The 18,354-nt window shown below is 46.7% G+C and overlaps 1 protein-coding gene across 9 annotated transcripts in view; it reads right to left on the bottom strand.

Annotated features, from left to right (window-relative positions):
• ARHGEF15 (Rho guanine nucleotide exchange factor 15) overlaps positions 1 to 17,913 on the bottom strand; it is a 76,866-nt gene extending 58,953 nt beyond the window's left edge. For 8 of the 9 annotated variants that reach the window (XM_053265576.1, XM_053265578.1, XM_053265580.1 and 5 more), the window contains exon 1: positions 17,592 to 17,913. The gene's annotated coding sequence lies outside the window, so the exon portion shown is untranslated. Of the gene's footprint in view, positions 1 to 3,821; positions 3,847 to 17,591 lie in introns of those variants that run through there. The other variant, XM_053265588.1, reaches the window with a different exon arrangement.
• Positions 17,914 to 18,354: the final 441 nt, after the last annotated feature.

The following is an 18,354-nucleotide window of genomic DNA, read 5'->3' as shown; positions in this document are numbered from 1 at the left end:
GGTTTAAATCTGGGTGGCTCGTCAGCAACGGCTGGCCTACAACTCCCACCCTCTCCAGCCAAGATTTATTGCAACTGGAGATTATTTTATTTATTTTCACATTTATATCCTGCTCCTGTTCCATGAAGCTCAGAGTGGTGCACATGGTTTGTTGATCCTCACAACCACCCTGTGAGGCAGGTTAGGCTGAGAGAGAAGTGAAAGAAGAGGAGAGGAGAGCAGGTCTTGTAGGAGCAAGCATGACTTGTCCCCTTAGCTAAGCAGGATCTGCCCCGGTTGCATATGAAAGGGAGACTAGAAGTGTGAGCACTGTAAGAGATTCCCCTCAGGGGATGGAACTGCTCTGAGAAGAGCATCTAGGTTCCAAGTTCCCTGCCTGGCTTCTCCAAGAGAGGGCTGAGAGAGATTCCTGCCTGCAACCTTGGAGAAGCCGCTGCCAGTCTGTGAAGACAATACTGACCTAGATGGACCAATGGTCTGACTCAGTATATGGCAGCTCCCTATGTTCCTCCCTGTGTTCCTCCCTAGCTCCCTATGTTCCTCCCCAAGTGACCAGCTCAGACCCGCCCAGTGATTTTCATGACTGAGTGGGGATTTGAATTCTGGTCTCCCCAGATCCTCATCCAACCCTCTAAAAACAGGGGGAGAACCTCAGTTTGGTGGCCCCCAGTTGAAATGATAGTCTGAAACAGGCCACGGACTCCTTCCACAGTCAAGCTTCACTTTATACTAAGCCTTCTGTAATACACCACTTCTGCTTTCATTCTTTCATTCCAAAGTCCTACAACCGTCATTTTCAAGAAAAAAACCTGTTTGGTACACAGACAAGATCCTGCATGCAAAAAAAAAATCAAAAAAAAAATCTATTCTCCTCCACAAGCAGATTGTGCAAAAACTTTACATAAGAGGAGGGGCACCAGGAGCAGGGTGGCGTAAATGCACACATCCAGACAATCCGTTCAGAAGGTGCAAGCTATTTGCATACCTCGTTTCCTCTCTGTACAGATAAATAAGAATGCACCAAGAAAAGCAGTTTTCTGCTGTCTACATAAACTAGGCAATTCACCGGCATGATTTACCCTTATTGTGTCTAATTTATGCTGCTTTTTTTTTAATTGCACGCCTTGGTATGATTTGCTTGGGCGAGACCTGGGGAATGAGGAAGGAACGTTAAGGAGCACACACGAGCGCACAGACACCATCCTTCCATAGAGATAACTGACTAGTTTTTTTGCTATGCACATCCAGTTTCCTGGATCATGACCAAAGTTTTTTTTAATCCCTTATTTAGTCCTCATACAGGAGAGCAAAGGTTACTGCAGTTACAAAGGCTATACACCGAAGGTCCGGAGCACAGTAGCCTTGTTGAAGTTGAACACGTCTAGGCCCAGTCAGTGCCTAGACTGGAAACCTCCTGGGAGCCCCATGTCTTGTGGTAGCAAGCATGGCTTGTCCCCTTAACTAAGCAGGGCCTGCCCTGGTTGCATCTGAATGGGAGACTAGAAGTGTGAGCGCTGGAAGATATTCCCCTCAGGGGATGGAGCCCCTCTGGGAAGAGCAGAAGGTTCCAAGTTCCCTCCCTGGCAGCATCCCCAAGATGGGGCTGAGAGAGATTCCTGCCTGCAACCTTGGAGAAGCCGCTGCCAGTCTGTGAAGACAATACTGAGCTAGATAGACCAATGGTCTGACTCAGTATATGGCAGCTTCCTATGTTCCCATTGAGCTAACATATTTGAGCCACAGTCATAGTTCAGTGGTACAATGCCTGTTTTGCAAGCAGAACAGAAGACCCCAGGTTCAGGGCTAGGAAAGACACACACACACACACACCCCGAAACTTTAAGGGAGCCACTGCCAATCAGTGCAGACAATACTAAGCTAGGTGGACCAAGGGTCTGACTCAGCATTAGGCTGCCTCCAACGTTCAAAGCAAGTCGTTCATGCAAGTTTATAGCACAGAATTCTGGGGTCTTTTCAGACAGGGCTTGACAAACCTCAGGCGCCAGGGGACCATGGCGCCTAGAAATTTAGCCCTGGCATCTAGACTAGAATATTCAGAGGTAGACTTTTTTCATAGAAGATATTTATTTGTGCCAGGCAGCCCTGCTTCTGTTCCAAGCATATTACTTGTAAAGCATTTAGAGAAGCCCATTTACGCTCATCCTCCATAATGTCCATCACTAAGGCCAGTAATTTTGCCAGGTGTCCATCGTCTGACACCAAGCCTTTCAGGCGATTCCTAGATCCCAAGAAAATTTGTTTTTAAGATTGCCCTCCCACCCCAGCACACAAATAATGTCATTGTGAGTGGCCCTCCCAATCCTGGCAAACATCCCTTTCCTCATCTCAGACTCCACACGGCACGTCAGGGCGGGCAGAGCTTCCTAAAATCAACAGACAGACCGATAACAACTTGCTCGCTTCCCCGAGGCTGAAACTCAGGGAGAAGGCCGAATCTCGTCCCAGATTTTGCTCTGCACGTGGGAGCCATTCCGAGCAACTCCGAGGCGCAGAACAAAGTTGGAGACGAGGCTCCATATCACACCTTTTATGGTTCTCTTGAGGCCCAACTGGCTTTAATTTAGAAGCTGGCACCAAGATGTCCAGGGAAACAGGCTGATGAGTCACCCTCCAGGAAAGGGGAGAGGCCCATAAGCTGTCTCACACAACCAGTGTCCCTTACATCACAATGCACTTCCTTCCAAATGAATACTTGGGGCTCTGAAGGAACTTCTATGCACGAACAACTATTTAGACATCGCTTTTCAACCAAGGTTCCCAAAGCGGTTTACTTAAATATAAATAAATTAATAAAGTGGCTCCCTGTCCCCAAAGGGCTCACAAGCTAAAAAAAGAAACATAGGACAGACACCAGCAACAGCCACTGGAGGGATTTTATTTTAATTTTTTTTATTAACATATTTCTATACCACCCAAAACTTACATCTCTGGGTGGTTTACAATTTAAAAAAAAAAAAAAACAGAAAGTAAAACATTAGTTAAAACAAAAACGAAAAGTTTAACACATTACAACAATTTAAATTTTTTTAAAAGAATATTTTAAAACGGCATTAAAACCATTAAAATACTATTAATTAAAAGCCTGGGTGAACAGATTCATCTTTAAAGACATTTTAAAAGCTGTCAAGAGATGGGGAGGCTCTTATTTCACTAGGGAGCACATTCCAAAACCTTGGGGCTACAGCGGAGAAGGCCGCACAGAAGGATGCTGTGTTAGGGTTGGATAGGGTCAGTTGCTCTCCTCCTGCTAAACTGAGTCACCACTTTTAAAAAATGCCTCTTTGCTCAGTTAGCAGGGATTATATATATATAATCTCACACTGGCCCCCCAACACATGTCCTTTTTGTGTCTGTGTGTGGGGGCCATTTTTATTTATTTTCACTTGCTTCCTCTTCCAGCCCATTAATATTCATTGCTACAGGGCAGAAACAGCACAGCCACAGCCTCGCCCCACCAATTAGTGAGGTGCCAAGCTGACTTGCTCAGAGTCAGCTCCAAAAGTAGGGAGGTTAAACTTCCTGGGTTTTTTTTAGTGGACTTGCCCCATAATGCACTGGGAAGTGTGTGACCCTTGTGGTGCATTATGGGGCAAGTCGGCTCAAAAAGCAGGGTGGTTAAACTCCTTGCTTTTCGAGCTGACTCAGAGCAGCACACTGGTTGCGAAATGCTGCACCAGAGCAGGATTTGACAAATACTAGGCACCAGCCTCGAAATTTGACCGCGGCGCCTAGAGACAGAATTATTTAATAAAAATCTTTATTTGTCCCAGATAGCCCTGTTCCTGTTCCAAGTATCTTACTTGTAAAGGGGAACAAGAAAAGTCCATTTACTCTCCCTCTCCACGACGTCTGTCACTAAGTCCAGGAATTTTATCAAGTGTCCACTATCTAGCTCCTGGGCTGGCTCCTAGAGGCAAAGAAAATTTGTCACGGCGTGCCCTAGAGAACATTATTTAATAAAGCTAGTTCTTTATTCCTTGTCCCATTTGCTTAGCAGTGAACGCCCCATTGGGAACGTACAAACCTCAAAGCCACGGACCACTTTGGCCGGTCCCCTATTTTTTAAATTACTTTTACGCTTAAATCCCGCTTTCCCTCTGAGGAGCTCAGAGCGGTGTACATGGCTATTTTTATCTTCACAACAGCCCTGTGAGGTTGTTGTGAAGCTCAGCACCCCTTCCCCCAATCATTGGCCAAGAGCCCCAAAACACAGTTCCTCATCCAAAAGCTATCCTTTTGGGGAGGGGGAAACACTTCTCCCAAGAGGGACCCAGAAATCACCCGTCCAGGGAAAATGCTCCTTGTGATTCCCATTCAGATGCAGACTGGTTAGTGACTTTTAGCCTAGGAATCGAAGCCTAATTCTTACTGATCTGGTAAATCCGTGACCGGACTGTACCACTTCAGATCGCAAGTGGAAGTTCCGACGATTAAATATGCTTTCACAGAAAACAATTCCCCGCTAGGTATCCGGGCCACTTCTATGCCTCAATTCTCCTTACAGATCTCCATGAATTCTAAAGTAGTACAGGCCAGACACAGGCTTACCCTCTCCGTGTAAGCTAGGCTTAACTCTCAGCTCCGGAAATATCGATTGATGCCTAGCCACAAGTTAGAATAATATTCACTTTTTACAATTGTTTTCCAAGTTGTTTGCGGAAGCTTTCACTTTTCTGCATTTACACTTTAAAAAAAAAACAACACACACACACACACTTATTCTAGGCTTACACATGCTAAGCAAATGTAATTCTTTCTGTATGCTCCAGAAGAACACGACAAATATTTATTTTTCCCAGGTTCCCAAAGCGGTTTACATAGATATAAATAAATAAATAAAATGGCTCCCTGTCCCCAAAGGGCTCACAATCTTAAAAAGGAACATAAGAGAGACACCAGCAACAGCCACTGGAGGGATGCTGTGCTGGGGATGGATAGGGCCAGTTGCTCTCCCCCTGCTAAATAAAAAGAATCACCACTCTTTAAAAGGTGCCTCTTTGCTCAGTTACCATGACGCCATGTGAGGGCTGTTCTCACAACCCTCAACAAGAGTGGAGGAGTGCAAAGCCAGTGTAGGAGAGTCGTATGTGCACGCAAAGACCAAGGTAGAAAGAGGGGGAGTAATCATGTGAGAGCCAGGAGTTGAGTAGGACAGTCATGACCAACCTACATTGTGTCCCCAGCATTTTATCAAGGGGGGAGAGGAAAAGCTATCTGGCCCAGCTCCCACATGGCCACTCTCCCCTCCTGATACTGTGATCTTTGCAAACACACAACTGCCAGTAGGCTGCTCCTCTGACCCCGTTTAGGGCCGTTAGAAGAGCCCTACAGATTCCTATCTAGAAGCTTACATGACAACAGTGTCTGAATAGACTGGGAAGACCTGTGTCCTGTGAGAATCGAGGGTCACAGATCCAGTGTATGCCTCCATAAAGATTTGCTTTAAAGGCTCCTTACCTTAGAGTAGAAATCAGCCATAGGATTCTGGTGGCAATGAGGAAACTCCCAGGTAAATCCCTAGATTTTAGTCCGAACACACAAAACCTTGCATGAAGGAAGTAGTCACACCCCTGGGAGACAGGTTCACGACACCCTCATCCTTCTCCAGAGCCTAGAACTGACCAGTTGGAAGGGAGGCTCAACAGTGATCTCTCTAATTTTTTTTCATCTGTGTGCGGAATGAGTTTTGTTCTGGGCAGCAGTATCAAGGCACTGTGTGTGCACATGCATTCAGAATGGGGCCCTCCTGATTCAACCCGAGCGGGATCTAAAATGAACTGAGCAGATATCCAAAAACTTGTGAGCGTGTGCACACCTTAAGAGGGAACAGTGAGGCTCACACGACTGACTCACTGCTCCCCCCATCCAAATCAGCTCCCCACACAGAGAAAACTAGATGCCAGAGAGAATGGTAGCTGAGTCATATCCATGACACCCAGTTTTTTAGATGTGGGGATCCATTGTGTGTGGAAGGGTATATCTGATCCTGTGAGCCACCACTCCAGACCTGGTTTTCGCTGAGTAGTAAACCCATGCTAGGGCTGTACCACTTCAGAGACTGAAGTGTCAGTCTCTTCAAAGACTGAAGTGTCCCAGTATCAGCAACACCCAGAGGCGTAACTATAGGGGGGGCAGGGGGGGCACGTGCCCCGGGCACCATCTTTTCTGGTCACGTGGGGGGCGCCGCCATGACAAAAAATTTTTTTTTAATTTTTTTAAATTTTTTGTTAATACAAATGTTTCCTGCTCAGTGCAGCAGCGCTACAGTAGTCAAGGGAGCACGTTGGCGCCCCCTCCCCCACGAGCGGCCCCTTCCGCGCCGCCCGCGCCCCCCCCCCCCATTGCTTTGCTGGCGCCTGCCGGCCAGTCAGTGGCCTGGATTGGCGGCGGCGGTGGGCACTTGCGAGGAAAAACCTAAGTATAATGTAGTATGTTGGGGGGGGCGCGGGGGGGGGGCGCCATTTCAGTGCTTGCCCCGGGCACCGTTTTCCCTAGTTATGCCTCTGGCAACACCCACGACCCATGCAAAATGCTAGCATCACACAATAATCAAAATAAAGACTGCTCCAACTTTTGTGCTATCCGTCACCGGTACAGCGTTCAATATTTCAACACATCTCCCAGCCCACACCCTTATTTTTTACAGCGCTATTCCTGTTGGTTAAATGCTCTGCACAATACATACAATGCAGGAGCAATTATCTTTCAAGATTGTATTGGCACACCCTCTCCACATATCAAAAGGATTTTCTGTGTCAAGAGGATGTGCCGATACGATCTTGGAAAGTGGTATTTATCATGGTCAGAGAATGCAGCCTGCAAGAAGCAGGCACATGGAAGATCCATTTCACAGAAGATGATAACTGAGGTGCACAATGGATGCTGCTCTCCCTGCATTCAGTTACTGGAAAGATCTTTGGCCTCCAATATTACTACTATTGATATTATTATCAATCTTTTCTTTAGCACTTTTTAATTGTGAGAAGCACTTGACACTTCTCTCCTTTTACAGAGCCTCAGAGAGATCACCTATTGAGGTCAATTATGCCCAAGGTGGAATTTGAACCCAGCTCTCTCACACTCCAAGACGCTTCCCATCAGGTCATGCCAACCCTAACTTGGTCACTTCCTGAACTTCCAGGGCATCACAAGGAAGGAACGAATAAAATAATTACATATCAAAGCACCCACTCCTAGATAAGGCTGTTTGTCGCTTCTCTTCATGACTGATATATTGTACTGGCCTGGCTGTCTCTCAATCACCCTCTACAGAGACAGAGTTATCTTGCCAGTTCTGCACATCAGATGTGACTGGATCATTCCATCCCTTTCAAAGTAAAAACACAACAACAGTAGCCCACATTTATAGGGAGCTGATTGTTATCTCTCTACATGTCTGGAAGAGGCATGACTAGATCAGGGGATCCGGCAGAAACACAGCGGGTTGGACTGCCCAAAAGGACAGGAAGGCGGGATTCTTACTATCCATGAAACATAATAAAACTTAGGCTTTTGGAGCAGTGTTCCTTCTAAGGCATGCGCATATGCGCGCGCTCACAAGTTTTTGGATGTCCGCTCAGTTCATTTTAGATCCCGCTCAGGCTGAATCAGAAGGGCCCCATTCTGAACGCACGTGCACACATACTGTCTTGATACTGCTGCTCAAAACAAAATTCATTCCGCCCACAGATGGAAAAAAATTAGAAAGAACACGATTTTGGTGTGTAAAAGTGAAACATGCCCAGGATGGAGTCAAATGAACGTAGGAAGCTGCCATATACTGAGTCAGACCATTGGTCCATCTAGCTCAGTATTGTCTGCACAGACTGGCAGCAGATTGCCCAAGGTTACAGGCAGGAATCTCTCTCAGCCTATCTTAGAGATGCCAGGGAGGGAACGTGGAACCTTCAGATGCTCTTCCCAGCGTTGCCCCATCCCTTAAGGGGAATATCTTACAGTGCTCACATGTAGTCTCCCATGTAAGTGCAAACCAGGGCAGACCCTGCTTAACAAAGGGGACAATTCATGCCTGCTTCCACAAGGCCAGCTCTCCTCCCAGTCAATGACCTTTTAAAAATAAATTAAATTGGATTTTTAAAAAAATCAAATTATGGGGGTATTTTGTATAAATCTCAAAATGAAACCATGATCCTCTAGCACAGGAGTAAGCAATCTTTGGCACTCCAGCCGATGTGGAACTACAACTCCCATCCTCCCTAGCCATTGTGGATAGACAAGAGCTGGAGTGTCAAAGGCTGCCTACGCCTGCATAGCAAACACACTGCCCTACCTTCAGACAGTTCTCCAAATCAAGAACAACCTGTTGGCTGGCATGCACCCTCCTTTCATGGTACCCTCCAGTTTCCTCCATCACTTCCAGGTTGACACAAATCGTAAGAAAGCCTATTCACACATCACATTGTATACATGTACATAGAGTTGTCTGAATGACCGCACAGGTGCTCAACTGGGAGACTGGATCTCTCAAATGCCGGGTACAGATTACAGATGTACGTATACCTCACACTTTAAACATATCTGTACCGAAGCACAGATCAAAAGTCTGCATACACTGTACTCAGATTGTACAGCCATACAACATAACAGCCCTATAACGATATTACGTTGTATGAGTATCGATGTCTATACACTCATACATGTTTGTGGGCAAATGACTGTACCCAAGTACAGGCCCCTCAAATGCATGGTACAGGCAAGAAGTGGTAGAGAAGGAGGAAAATAGGGCTTGTGGTAGAAAGAAGGAATTGTCTCCTTTGCTAAGCAGGATCTGCCTTGGTATGCATTTGGATGGGAGACTACATGTGAACACTGTTGAGATATTCCCCTTAGGAGTCAGCAGAGGAGCATCTGTATGCTTGCATGCAAAAAGTCCTGGGTTCACTCCCTAGCATCTCCACATATGGCTGAGAAAGGCTTCTGCCTGAAACCTCAGACAGCTGCTGCCAGTCAGTGTAGACAATCCTGAGATAGATAGACCAAGGGTCTGACTCGGTAGGAGGCAGCTTCCTAAGCTCCTATGGAGTGTGCTGCTGTACCTGCATTCAACATAATACATAATGTCTGAACAGCCTGACAAGTCTGTCTGGTTTGGATGACACAACAAACTATGGCTTGATCAAACCAGGGAGAAAACAAGAGAAGAAAGGAGCACATTAATCTGTGGCATGTTCTCAAAAGTTTGGAGGATCCTCTGAACTACCTCACTGAGTTAAAGAATGAACCAAGGGCAAAAACACCTGACTTTTGAAGTCACATGTTATGGACACAACACAATAGGTAACATATTTATGACTGTATAAACTATAAATATTTAGACTGGGTTTCCAACCTGAGGCTCTCCTGTAGTTGCTGGACTACAACTCCCATCATCCAAAGCTGCAACATTGTGGCAGGGGGTGATGAGAGCTGTAGTCCAAAAGCAACAGCTGGGGAGCTTCAGATTGGAAACCCCTGATTTAAACTGATAATCATGAAAACAATCCAGTTTATTTGGGTACAGCAGCCCAACAATCACTGTATTTATCCTAAATAGAAGACTATCTGAATTTAAGACAATCCCCTTTTAAAATACAGGTTAAATACTGGCTATACCTGTATTTACAGCCACCTAATGGTGCAGCAGGGAAATGACTTGACTAGCAAGCCAGAGGTTGCCGGTTCGAATCCCTGCTGGTATGTTTCCCAGACTATGGGAAACACCTGTATCAGGCAGCAGCAATACAGGAAGATGCTGAAAGGCATCCTCTCATACTGCGTGGGAGGAGGCAATGGTCAACCCCTCCTGTATTCTACCAAAGACAACCACAGGGCTCTGTGGTCGCCAAGAGTCGACACAGACTCAATGACACACTTTACCTTTATACCTGTATTTATCAGCAAAAAGGAGATATCTCAAGATGCTATGGAATATGAAGTCCTTTAATTATTACCAACCCATGGTAATGGATGGAAGTCCACAAGCAGTAAACTTTCAACCGAGATCTCTTGGAAGGTTACAGTACAGAACTCACTGCCCTTGAAGAAAGCCTTGTGGCTGAAACAAGTGGGCATATAATATCTACTAATAATTAAAAGACTTCATATCCCATAGCAATTTGAGATGTGGTCTCCTTTTTGCCGATATTTTAGGGGATGCTTCCTGGTTTTCTATGGTTTCCAATACCCGTATTTACCCACAAAAAGATGACTCTGAATCCATGTTCCTGGTAATAGGGATTCCCAGATCTTGTCGACTACAACTCCCATAATCAACAGTTGCAATGGCCAAAGGGAGTTGTAGTCAACATCATCTTAACTGTCAGCTGTCTTGGGCCATTGCAGCTGGGGATTATGGGAGTTGTAGTCAACGACATCTGAGAATCCCTATTACAAGGAATACTGTTCTGAATTAAAGACCCACCCACCACCCATTTCTAACATCAAAGAATCAGCAGGGAGGAGGGAGGGGCTAGTTTTGGATTCAGGTAAACAGGGTACTAATTCTTGCTCCTGGAAAGTTAGGGATACCTGCAGTGCTCTCTCTAATTTTTTTCCATCTGTGTGCAGAATGAGTTTTGTTCTGGGCGGCAGTATCAAGGTAGTGTGTTCACACATTATTATTATTATTATTATTATTATTATTATTATTATTATTATTATTATTATTCAGTTTCTATACCACCCTTCCAAAAATGGCTCTGGGCAGTTCACACAGAAAAATAATAAATAAATAAGATAGGATGGCTCCCTGACCCCAAAGGGCTCACAATCTAAAAGAAATATAAGATAAGACACCAGCAACAGCCACTGGAGGTTGTGTGCTGGGGGTGGATAGGGCCAGTTACTCTCCCCCTGCGAAATAAAGAAAATCACCATGTTAAAAGGTGCCTCTTTGCCAAGTTAGCAGGGGGCCCATGCATTCAGAGTGGGGCCTTCCTGATTCAACCTGAGTGGGATCTAAGATTAACTGAGTGGACATTAAAAAAAAAATGTGTGAGCGCATGCGCGCGCACACACACGCCTTAGAGAGAACAGTGGGCACTTGGGACCTTGACGGATCTTATTCAGAGCGGCGGCACTGAGTTCAGTGGGGCTCACAACCAGATGAGTTTGCACAAAAATGCTGCCAGAGCCTTCAAGCGACTAATGTCCTTTCATACCTTTCCACACCCGCAGAGAAAGGCATCTTTATCTTATCTCTAAGCAGATATGATCCTGCAAGGCATGTGGGCTGCATGACCAAAGGTTTTCGGTTATGGTCCCAGGTTGCATAAAGCTGTAATTTAGTTGCAAACTAGTATGCCTGAACTGATATTACAACCCATTTGTATCGCATGCCTGTTCAGGAAATGGACAAATAAAAAAACACCTGGAAATTCAGTTCAAATTATTATGCAAGAGGAATCATACTGGATAAGCCAAAGGTCCATCAGGTCCAACATCCTACTTCCCACAGTCACCACACAGCTGCTTCCAAGAAGCCCCTATGCCCCGCTAGTGCTCTCTCACAACTGGTATTCAGAGGTATATTGCCCATGAATATTGAAATTCTATCCAGCTACCATGGCTAACAGCCTTAGGCAGACCAGGCTAACAGCCTTAGACCAGGCTAACAACCTTAGGCAGACCAGGCTAACAGCCTTAGGCAGACCAGGCTCTGCAAATGTATCTAATCCCTTAAGCCATCTCAGCAAGTGACAGTTGCCATATCTTGTGGTAGTGAGTTCCATAGGTTAATTATACAGTTAATTATACAAATTGCATTTTTCCTTGGCGATTTAAATCGATCTACCGAGGGGGCCTCCAATTTTAATTCAGGAAAAAAAAGAGTGTGTGCAGTCGTATTCACATGTTATAGTCAACGCTCATACAACAAGTGTACAATGTGCATTGGTTCAGATCTGTACGTGGTGCAATCGTTCACACATTACGTGGAATGCAGGCACAGCACTACACTTCTTACCTGGACCATGCATTTGAGGGGCCTGTTCCAAGGTTCACTTTTAAGACGAACAAAGGCCCAGTCATACACACACAAATGTGTACAAGCATATGGACATCTGTACACTTTTACAACATAATGAGGCCATTCACATAAGTGAACTCCAAATAGGACAAGCATCCTACCCAGTTTCAGGAGCTCTGCGCGTTCCCAATATTTGAGTGTGTGAGCAAATGACAACGTTGACTACTTATATACCGCTTTTTAACAAAAATCTGATAAGCAGTTTACATAGAAAAATGAATAACTGATCAGATAATAAATAAGATGATGATTCCCTGTCCGAAAAAGCTCACAGTCTAAAAAAAACTTAAGATAGACACCAGCAACAGCCACTGTAGGGATGCTGTGCTGGGGTTGGAGAAGGCCAGTTGCTCTCCCCCTGCTAAACATAATCACCACTTTGAAAAGGTTTCTCTTTGCTCCATTAGCAGGAGACCGGGGGTGGGGGGTGTTGATCTAGTGAAAGGAGATGTGCAGAACAGGGCCACCCTACCCAGCTCTCATACCAAGCATTTGACCAAGAGAGGAGGTAAAGCTGTCCTACCCAGCTCCTGCCTCCCACACAGAATCACTCCCTGCTCCTCCAACCCAGTTCTTTGCTCACTCACTATCACAGGAACATAGGAAGCTGCCATATACTGAGTCAGACCATTGGTCCTTCTAGCTCAATATTGTCTACACAGACTGGCAGCGGCTTCTCCAAGGTTGCAGGCAGGAATCTCTCCCAGCCCTATCTTGGAGATGCTGCCACGGAGGGAACTTGGAACCTAGATGCTCTTCCCAGAGTGGCTCCATCCCCTGAGGGGAATATCTTATAGTGCTCACACATAAAGTCTCCCATTCATTTGCAACCAGGGCGGACCCTGCTTAGCTAAGGGGACAAGTCATGCTTGCTACTACAAGGCCAGCTCTCCTCTCATAAAAATAAAAAATCAGGATGTAACAACAACGCCGCCCCCACACCCTCCAATAAGATTTAGGACTGACAAAAGGAAGCACTTTTTCACACCACATATCATCAACTTCTTGTTCCCACCATGCTGTTCAACATCCACATGAAACCGCTGGGAGAGGTCATTCAGGGACACTGACTGCACTGTCAGCAATATGCAGATGACACAGAGTTCTATCTCTCCTTATGCTCTGATCCTAGGGAGGCAGTGGATGATCTGAATTGGGGCTTGGAGGCTGTGATGGGCTGGATGTGGGCTAGTAAACTGAGATTGAATCCAGACAAGATGGAGGTGCTTTTGGAAGCTCAGGTGGTCGCAGTGGCACCAGCTTTTTGCACAGCTTCGGCTAGTGCGTTAGCTGCATCCCTTTCTCGAGAAAGAAGAACTGGCCACAGTTACCCACGTCCTAGTCACGTCGCAGCTAGATTACTGTAACGCACTCTACATGGGGCTGCCCTTGAAGAATATTCAGAAACTGCAGCTCATGCAAAACACAGCAGCTAGGATTGTATCCAGAGCTGCCCGTCGGGATCATATTACACCCACCCTGAAAGAGCTGCCTGGCTACCAATTTGTTTCCGGCTCCAATTCAAGGTGCTGGTTTTGACCTTTAAAGCCCTTAAGGGTTTGGGCCCTGGATATCTCAAGGATCACTTGCTCCCAAGGGTTTCTGCCCGCTTGACCCAATCATCAGAGGCAGCTCTGCTGTGCGTATCAACTGTGAAAGAGGCTCGGTTGTTGAGCACGCAGGACAGGGCCTTCTCAGTCACTGCCCCCAGGCTTTGGAATGCTCACTCAGCTGAAATCCACTCACCAGTCTCCATGAAAGTTTTTAGGAAAACAGTAAAAACTTGGCACTTCACCCAGGCTTTGGAATGAGAGTATTGTTGTTTTTACCGCTGGTGCTTTGTGTTATGTATCATTATTTTATGGGTTATTAAATTTATATTTACATGTATATATTATCTGCACTTTTGTATTCTGTATTTTAATTTTTGAGATCATCTGCACCTTTGTATTGTAATTATGCATTGCTTAAGTTATATTGTAAACCACTTTGAGATTATTTTAATGAAAAGCAATATCTAAATTGATCACTCAATCAATCATCAACCTATGGAATTCTCTGCCACAAGATGTGGTGACAGCCAACAGCCTGGGTGGCTTTAAGAGGGGTTTAGATAATTTCATAGAGGACAGATCTATCAATGGCTATTAATCTGAGGGTTAGAGGCCCCCTCCAGCCTCAGAGGCATGATACCTCCAAATATCAGTTGCAGGAGAGCAACAGCAGGAGAGAGGGCATGCCCATCTGATGGGCCTCTGTGTGAAACAGGATGCTGGACTAGAGAGGCCTTGGGCCTTCTTATGATGATCGTGTGAATTGCCTTAATGTCTGAACAGGGCTTGTGTGTTATGTGAAAGTGTGTGTGTGTGTGTGTGTGTAGCTAGCTGAAGTTCCCCCAATCCCTGCTCTAAGAGAGAGGACTCCCGGAGAAGGACATCCAATCCAGAAGTCTTCTTGGCAGCTGGCCGCCTCGTGGCATTCCTTTGAAGCGAGAAGTGGCAAGCTTTGTACCACTTGCCTGCAACGCGCGAGAACATTTGTGCCTGTGACTCCCCACACACAGACCAGCTGTCCCCCACACAAGACGGCTGACATTCTCAACTGCTGTCGGGAAACCAAGTGATGGGAGTGGTCCCACTTTTCGTTTCCTCCAAGACATGCCCTGGTTTTGTAGGCAAGGCCGACCTGCAGTTTGACCCAGGAACCCACACTGAGTCCACAGGCAGTACCAAGTGTCTTCCCGGCTTTCAGGCAAGTTGGGCTTCTTCCGCTCTCTCGTCTCTGACCTCAGATACTGACTCACTTCTGGCCCGAGGGTTTCCTCCATCCGTTCTCCAGACCCCAAACTCTCCCTTTGATTCCTCAAGAAGGAACCCTCCCAGCTGGCTTCTCGCCTCAGGCCCTAGAAGACCTCACCCTCTCCCCATCCCTCCCCAAGCCACAACCGGCCATTCGCTCTACAGTAACGTCACCATGGAAAATTGCAGAACGGCACACATATGTGCCCACAGGGGTTGCAAAATCCTGGACAGGGAGCCCAAAACCGGGTCATCTGGGTTTTGTCAGTTTCAGCTTCTGGCAGAAAGGAGAATGCAAGAGAAGAAGCACCCTGGAATTTGGCTGACAGGTTGCCCACACACAGTGTAGCATTCTCTGTGTGACGAGTGAAATCAGCAACGGTTACACAATGAGGCCCCCTTGATAGCTGCTCCCCAGTACTGAGCTGGGCAAGGGGATATTTGAATGGCAATTATTAAGAAGGAATTGCAACCAATTAAAGAACCTTAATTCAGAGATTCTCAAAGGTGGCTCCCCAGCTGTTGTAAGACAACAACTCCCATTTCCCCCTGTGATTTTCCCACTGCAGCAGGGGGTGATGGGAGTTGTAGTCCAATAACAGCTGGGGACCCAAGCCGGAGAACCTCTGAGTTAACTGGTGAATCGTAAGAGCTGTACAGCACATGTTCCCTCCCTGGCAGCATCTCCAAGATAGGGCTGAGAGAGATTCCTGCCTGCAGCCTTGGAGAAGCTGCTGCCAGTTTGTGTAGACAATCCTGAGCTTGATGGACCTATGGTCTGACTCAGTATATGGCAGCTTCCTATGTTCGTACTTGGAAAAATGTTCCATTTAATTCAAAACAATAGTGATGACAGAAAAAGCATATTTTTTCTTATTCGATTATAGCACACGCATATCACAACAAGCACTACTGTAGAAACATTCCCTGCCCTGCAAATAGGAGAATGCCTCTCTTAGGAATATACCTACTTCCAATGGTTTTTATAATTGCTGGTATTAAGTCTTTTTTAAAAGAAACAAAAACTGCCCGATTAATCAGGGCACTTTCATTTCAAACCTACAAAAAAGCTTCATATACATTAGCTCAATCACCTCTAAAATATCCCTGCAAGGTAGGCCAACATTCCCTACACTGCAGATGGGAGGGAGGAGTTGAGAGCACAGCAAATTTGTGAATAAGGCGCGCACAAAAGGGATAAGAAACCCATCAAGAAAAGCAAACATGACTTGCCCTGAGTCGACAGGAGAGGGCTGGATACCTGTTGCTGGATCATAATATGAACTGAAAATCATTTAAAAGTTAACCCCACCAAAATCAGTAGAAAATATGGCTAACATGGGAGCCTTCCAGTGAAAAATACCCTTATTTCAGAAAGCAAAAAGGAAAGATTTAGCTCCCTCCCTCCAAAAATTGCACTCTGCTTCTTCCATGCCCCTCACACACTTATTTTTCCCCCCTGATGCTATTGCTGGTAGAAAGAAGGGCAATGGCCCAAACTGTTAATAAGGCTGGGCAGCATGCTAAAGATACAAACCTGTGTTTGTTTATCCAAAGCGAGTGCCAGAACGTTCAGCAAGGCTTACTCCTAAGTGTTCACAGCTCAGCAGCAGAGCATACGATGGATAAACAGACATCCTAGATTCAGCCTCTGGCATCTCCAGATAAAACAAGGATTCTTAACCTCGGTCCCCCAGATGTTGTTGGACTACAACTCCCATCATCCACAGCCAGCAGTGGATAATGGGCATTGTAGTCCAACATCATCTTTTGGGGGGTGGGCAAGGTTAAGAACCCTGAAGTTAAAAGATCCCGGATAGCATGAGAAAGACTTTGGTTCAACCCTTCTCCATGTAGAGCTGCTGCCAATATAACTCAGTATAAGGCAACTTCCTAGTTTTTTTAAAATCCATCTCCTGAATGGAAGAGACCAGGAACCATCTCTTCTGGCCTGAAAGCCATCCCACGTTAAAACCCCGTGGGGCAGGGTGGAGAGAAGGTAACTCGGGGATCGACTAGTCGAGCTGACTGAAGGGGATTTGCAAGATCAGCAAGCATTTCCAACTTGCAATTGCCTGCCAACAGCAACAAAAAAGAAGACACCTCACCCACTCCTGAAATTAGGCGACTGAAACGAAGAAACCTTGGGAGAAAACCAGGAGTGGATTTGTGTGTGAAGGACTGGGGGCTCAGTTCCGGGTTGAAAACAACATCCAACTACTACTACACATATTTATATACCGCTCTTCAACCAAAGTTCCCAAAGCGGTTTACATAGAAAAATAAACCTGGTCCTGAGCGGAAAATGTCCAGAAGTCCTTAATTCGAAGCGTATCCTTGCACCGCGAGGCATTACTTCGCATCTGGCCCTAGAGAGTGAATTTTTGGGGGGGGGGGGGAAGCAGGGCTACAGAAGATCGCTTCTGTAACCCTGCAGTCTGCCCGTCAACTCTGCCATAGGAAGTAGAGGCGGGTCACCGGGATTCGGCGGGGAGGCAAAGGGCACTCTGCACATGGTCAACGGTACTCTTTCCAAAAAAAAAAAAAAGCAACTTCACGTGGTGTGGAGTCGAGCCTTGCCCACGGAGCAAGAGATTCGTGGGCCGCATGTAAGTTCTAGCTGGGGACACAGAGAGAGAGGAGAGAAAAAGATGCTTTTCCTCCCTCACCCACCACCGCCGAGGAAGGTTTTAGGGGGAAACACCCAGATTGTGTCAATCTTAATCCGTCGCCTCTTCGCAGCTCACCTTCCGACGCCGCCGCGATCCGCAGAGGAGCTCCCAGGGGCGGCGACTTAGAAAGGGGGAGCCCCGCCGCTCCAAGCGGGGGCCGCTGGGAAGAGCCCCTCCCCAGGGGCGGCGTGGTCTCCGTCTCCGGTCTCCGGCTGGAGCGGGCTGAGCCCTCCTTTGTGCCGCCCAGCACAGCGCACGCCGCCGCCCCGTGGCTGCCTGGCTGGGCTCTCGCCTTCTGCGGCTGCCGCGGCCGCCTCTCCCGGGCGCAGTCGGCTCAGGATCCGCCCCCACGCGCCCCCGCCCTAGTCTGGTCCGGGACCTGGAGGAGGAGGGAGGAGGAGCTGGCTGGCGAAGGCTAGCTAGGAAAAGCCCCCTGCCTCCAGCCTTACTAGTGGCGGGCGGCATCGCAGGGGGGAAACGGAGGAGGGTGGGGCGAGGCAGGGTTTACTCCGATGCAACGTGCGGGCAGGAGACACGGTTCGTGCAGTGGTGCTGTGGGAACTGGGTTTCTGCGCAGTTACATAGGAAGCTGCCATATATACCGAGTCAGACCATTGGTCTCTCTAGCTCAGTATTGCCTTCACAGACTGGCAGCGGCTTCTCCAAGGTTGCAGGCAGGAATCTCTCTCAGCCTTATCTTGGAGATGCTGCCCGGGAGGGAACTTGGAACCTTCTGCTAAGGAACAGAGTTGTAGAAATAGATGAGAGAGCCAGAGAGAGAGAAAACAGCCTGATTCAGACATATTTATTTATTTATTTATTTATTTTACACTTATAT

The sequence above is a fragment of the Hemicordylus capensis genome, chromosome 6, assembly GCF_027244095.1.
Source record: "Hemicordylus capensis ecotype Gifberg chromosome 6, rHemCap1.1.pri, whole genome shotgun sequence".
In the NCBI taxonomy this organism is placed as follows: domain Eukaryota; kingdom Metazoa; phylum Chordata; class Lepidosauria; order Squamata; family Cordylidae; genus Hemicordylus; species Hemicordylus capensis.
The sequence above is the reverse complement of the archived record's forward strand: the minus strand, read 5'-3'. Positions and strand labels throughout refer to the sequence as shown.